The 6,000-nt window shown below is 43.0% G+C and overlaps 1 protein-coding gene across 1 annotated transcript in view; it reads right to left on the minus strand.

Annotated features, from left to right (window-relative positions):
- Positions 1 to 6,000, minus strand: part of pex5lb (peroxisomal biogenesis factor 5-like b) — a gene marked incomplete at both ends in the record, with an annotated part of 35,377 nt that overhangs the window by 14,478 nt on the left and 14,899 nt on the right. The gene's annotated exons all lie outside the window — the stretch shown is intronic.

Consider the following 6,000-nt stretch of genomic DNA (forward strand, 5'->3'; position numbering starts at 1 on the left):
ATTATAACAAATAATTGATAATTACATTAATACATGAATAAAATAATCTGCAGCCTCAAGCCAAGTTCAGGCTGGTCTGGTGCATCTCAAGAGCAGGGCTTAAGGCATGAGGAAAGAAGGCAGTGAAGCAAACTCGGACAATTGAAGCCTTTCTTTTATTAACAGTGTGCAGGCAAAAACTAGTTTCAATGTCAATACATCTTAGTCAGCTATTTTCACTCTTTGTGCATCACAGATGTGCGACAAAGTATATATTAACACTTAAGTGATTATTCAATTCATTGATATATAAAAAAAGAAAATAACTAAAAATTATTCGGACACGAAAAAGCAATCGATAGGATAATCGCTATGAAAATAATCTAGCATTTGCAGCCCAATCATCATCATCATTCGAGTGCCCTCGAGATCTGCGACACAAGCTGCTGCCACTGGCTTCTGTTGCTTGGCCTTAGCGAGACAGGGGATCTGACCGTGAACCAGAAGGAGTGCATGTGAGTCTATTCTGTATGCATACAGCGAGACCCCTGGGAGATGGATTGCTGAGGTGAAGCGCTGCACCTACCATCAGCTCCCAGTACTTCTGCAGCCAAGCTACGCTACTCATACTGTATGCCGAGTTGGCGGTGCTCGGGGTCGAACCCATGACAGAAACACATGGCTACTGAATATGCAATATGCAAACCCTATGCAAACCAGGGACCCGCCCCAACTTATTGATTTATCGACCATGGATCGTCAGCCAATGGCGTCGCCTCACTAATTGCCACTCGGTACGGCTCACCCCCTGACACAGGGAACAGCCTGTGTGAGTGCATGTGAGTCCACAGACAGTGACACAGGGAACAGTGTGTGTGAGTGCATGTGAGTCCACAGACAGTGATACAGGTAACAGCCTGTGTGAGTGCATGTGAGTCCACAGACAGTGACACAGGAAACAGCCTGTGTGAGTGCATGTGAGTCCACAGACAGTGACACAGGAAACAGCCTGTGTGAGTGCACGTGAGTCCACAGACAGTAACACATGCAGGGAACAGCCTGTGTGCACCTGTCATCCACCGCTGTATGGAAACAAATCGGAGCGCCGACGTCAAAGACACGCCCCCAGGATCATGAAAACATTTTCCCAAAAATCAAATTGGCTTTAAAAATGTTCTAAAAAATAAGTAAAACAAAAAGGAATCTGTGGCTAGCCATTTTAACATTTAATAGCAAGACTGGATATGTATTCCAGATATCCGTAATTCAATTTTTCTCAGTCAAAATTAACATTTCAGAATAAACTGATGCCGGTAAAGCCCTAATTTATCCAAACTGTTATTACGCCCTCATCAGCCGTTATTATACCAGTCTGACACACTAAAATAGAAAGTATTTCTAGGAAGTAATTAGTGACAAAAAGCCTCTTTAAATCAATCCGTGAGAGGATTTGATTGGTCTGAGTTCAGTGAAGTGGAAGGGGATTGGTCAGTACAGGATGTGATTTCAATTGAGATGGGACTTAGTGACGGGCGGAGCTGTTCTGATACTTTACAAGATTATTAGCACTAATGCTAATGCGTGAATGTTATACGCATAAGGCAGCATCCTGACCAGAAGGTCAGATGTCTGAACCATAAGGTGAACGACTTGCACACAAGTCACACGCACACTCACACGCATGCACAAACAGAAATACACGTACACCTTTTGTACACTCGCCGTTAAACGTGATTTTACCATGTACCAGCAGTGTGACAGAGAGGTATGTCACCTCAGAATAAAGGGCTTGGATATACTTTTCCCAGTGGTGGAAAAAGTACTGACATTTCTTACTTAAGTAAAAGTATCGATACTGCAATGTAGAAATACTCTGTTACAAGTGAAAGTCCGGAATAAAAAATCTACTTGAGTAAAAGAACAAAAGTATTGGTTTCAAAATGCACTTACTGTAAAGTACCAAAAGTAGAAAGTATACTTATTGTGCTGAATGTCCCATTTCATAAGTTTTCTAATGTATAAAAATCCTTAGAAAATAGCAGATCTACAAGCTTGCGATGCGAAACATTGTGAGCTTGTAAATCTGCTATTTTCATATGGCCGAAATGTATAAAGGGCTTAAGTGGGATAATCAAAATATAGTAAGTAACTGGAACTAAAGTTTTCAAATAATTGTAGTGGATTAAAAGTATTAAACATTGGAAATACTCCAGTAAAGTAAAAGTACCTTAAAATTGTACTTAAGTACAGTACTTGAGTAAATGTACTTAGTTACTTTCCACCACTGCTTTGTCCTCAGAAAAATAGCGGTTCTACAAGCCCACAACGTGCCACAGCGTGACGCGTTTTGACCTTGTATATCTGCTATTTCCTGTGTGCGACACAGACAGACAAGGAAGTGTGAATCGGGCTTAAAATCACACGTGGTATGATCGGATGAGCATATTGAATATCATACAGAATAACACAATATGAGCACGTTATGGAGCCAATGCAGTGAAAGGAGAGAGGCAGGAGGTGTGTGTGTGTGTGTGTGTGTGTGTGTGTGTGTGTGTGTGTGTGTGTGTGTGTGTGTGTGTGTGTGTGTGTGTGTGTGTGTGTGTGTGTGTGTGTGTGTGTGTGTGTGTGTGTGTGTGGGGAGGGGATGAGGACGCGGCTGGAGGCAGCTAGGAGGGTGGAGGAGGAGAGGTGACGGATGGATGGATTTAGGGAGGAGAAGAGGACTGGAGGGCGGGGGAATGAAGATATAAAAAAGGAGAGGAGGGGATGGGCGTGGATCGTCACGTGAAGGATGACAAGGGAGGTGGAGAAGAGAAAATGGATGGCATGTGTGTTTGTGTGCGTGTGCGTGTGTGTGCATCCATCCACTGAACACTCATGCAGTTCAGTACTGATGGCCGCCCGCTGTGGTGTCATTGCATGGATCACTTTCCCTCTATCTGTCCTCAGTTCATCCCTCCATTTCCTCTCTCTCTCTCTCTCTCTCTCTCTCTACAATCAGTCATTTTTTCCTTCCCCTTGCTCTTTTGTACAAAGGAGAATGGCTTTCACCTTTGTTCAGGCCATCATTTTTTATGGACTGTAGTAATATCGCGTCTTATCTGACTACTGTGTACTATAATGTTTGTAGTAGTACTGCAGTGCTATATCTTATCTGACATGTACAATAATGTTTGTAGTAGTACTGCAGTAGTGAATCTTATCTGACATGTACTATAATGTTTGTAGTAGTGCTGCAGTAGTTAATTTTATCTGACATGTACTATAATGTTTGTAGTAGTGCTGCAGTAGTTAATTTTATCTGACATGTACTATAATGTTTGTAGTAGTACTGCAGTAGTCAATGTTATCTGCGGCAATAGTCTGTCCTCTCACCCACATTTTCCAACTCCCCACACCGGCTATTCTCTTCTTGTCCACCGGATGTCCTCGGTGTTCATCACGTTTCCCCAGCACCTGACTGCCCCTCCCGTCTACACACCTGTTCCCAGCATCTCTACAGCTCTATCCAATTATCAAGCTAATATTTTCCAAAGAAAACTCCCTTTAGATGCTCACTGAATTATACCTGAATGTGGAATAGCAATATGTCAGAAAACAAATAGATCTTTGAAAAATACATCTCTGGAAAATGTACCACTTTTAGGTAACATGACAGCTACAAACCGATTTTAATCATGTTCACTGGAAATGGTCTTTATCAATGTTAACATTTCCACCCGAAGCAAACAGTTTTTAAAATCAAAATCAAAATCAAATTATGTTGTATGTGTTGTCACTGTGATGTCATAAACCATGAGAAAGCGTGTGTCTATTTTGTTTCCTCATTTGTGTTTTTTCTTTTCTTCTTCTTTCTGAACATCCACAGAAAAAGAGAGACACGATTTTCTATCACTTTTGACCTGTGGTTCTCAAAGTGGGGCCCAGGGACCCTCGGGGTTCGTTGAGGGGGTTCCAAATGGACCCTTACAGGTCTGTAAATCTGAGTGTGTACAAATGGGTCCATTTGGTTCCATTTGTATGCTCTCAGAGTTATGGGGGTCCTTGAAATTAAAATTTTTGATAATCACTCACAATCACTCACACCTTTGACCAGAGGAACCAGAGACAGCTGCTCTCTTCTCTGACCATCACCTGCTCCTGTTTCTCCCTCTCCACTTCATGTAGTCTGTCAACAGTATAACTCTCTCTCTCTCCCTCCCTCCCTCCCTCCCTCTCTCTCTCTCTCTCTCTCTCTCTCTCTCTCTCTCTCTCTCTCTCTCTCTCTCTCTCTCTCTCTCTCTCTCTCTCTCTCTCTCTCTCTCTCTCTCTCTCTCTCTCCCCCTCTCTCTGTCTGTCTGTCTGTCTGTCTGTCTGTCTGTCTGTCTGTCTGTCTGTCTGTCTGTCTGCCTGTCTGTCTGTCTGTCTGTCTGTCTGTCTGTCTGTCTGTCTGTCTGTCTGTCTGTCTGTCTGTCTGTCTGTCTGTCTCTCTGTCTCTCTCCCTCTCCTCTTTCTGTGAAGAGTCTATATATACTGTATATGCCTACAGTATTAGCCTGGTAAACCCTCCCTCCGGAAATCTCATTTCTATTTGATTCCTGGAGTGAGTCTGGCCTGATCCGCCTTTCTGCAATATTGGCTGTGTACGCCAAACGGACGAGCCTATCAGCGTCGTCGCTCATTGTTCTGTGATTGACAGCTTACGTTGGCCAATCAGGTGGCGAGTTCGAGTGAGCCCAAAACACGAACGGCAGCCATCTTTTTCTTGTCCGCTATATTATCCGCTATTTTTTTACTTCAAAAAGCTCACTAACTTCTATTTTGAGGCACGGAATTTACTTATAAGATATCGTTTGGATAGAATTTAGTTGTTTAACTTCATATATGTGGTCAATTAATCATGACAAAGCCTATTTAAAAATAAAAATGTAGAGAACCGGTAGGGGCGGGCAGTGACACCCATGTATCCGAATAAGGCAACCCATTTTGGGCATGGCTGTCTCAAAAGTCCCGTTGCGTCACATTAAGACTGGTGAACTGCTGATTGGCTGAAGGGGAAAAATTATCATTGGCTGAAGGGGTTGTCAGTCAACGGTATTACTCCCGCCCAACTCCAGCACAGCCAATATTGCAGAAAGGCGGATCAGGCCAGACTCACTCCTGAAATCAAATGGAAATGAGATTTCCGGAGGGAGGGTTTACCAGGCTACTAGTATATCTAGGATGAGAGTTTATGGTTGGGGTTCAGTCTCAGGTGAAATGCCTTTTTTTATTTGTAGCTTTGGTATACGGCTCACGAGAAGAAATAAATGAATATATAAATGACAAGGATTTTGTGTAAATAAAGGTTTTAAAAGTCTCTCTCTCTCTCTCTCTCTCTCTCTCTCTCTCTCTCTCTCTCTCTCTCTCTCTCTCTCTATATATATATATATATATATATATATATATATATATATATATATACATACACATACATACAGTATATATATATATTCATTCATTTTCTGTATCTCTATCTTTCGGATCCATCTCTCTACTTATTTATCTCATCCCACCTCTCCCCGCCTCTCTGAATCTCTATAGCCTATCTCTTTATCTACATCTCCACTTGTCTCACTCTGTCACTCAGTGTACCCCTACCTATCACCCCCCCTCCCTCATTCCCCCCCCTCATCCCCCCCCCCCTCTCTCTCTCTCTCTCTCTCTCTCTCTCTCTCTCTCTCTCTCTCTCTCTCTCTCTCTCTCATGCAGCAGCCTCCCCTCCGGTCCTGTGTGTTGTGACTGTGATGTATGGGAGTGTCTCTGCTTGCTGATTCATTAGGTGCAGCAGTGAGCTGATAAACGATATGGTTCTGTAACTCTACATGCCGGTGATACCCTGCACGCGTTGGCTCCATCGCAGGTCAAACCACAAGCATCTGGATCCAGTTGCACACATACTGTACTTACTGTACTTACTGTACATGTACTGTACTGAGTCCTTGGACATGAAAACACAAACAGAGAGTCACTGCATCACAACAGCAGCCATGTTGGTTTGCC

This window comes from Gymnoscopelus braueri (genome assembly GCF_963280865.1).
Source record: "Gymnoscopelus braueri genome assembly, chromosome: 10".
NCBI classification, from domain to species: Eukaryota; Metazoa; Chordata; class Actinopteri; order Myctophiformes; family Myctophidae; genus Gymnoscopelus; species Gymnoscopelus braueri.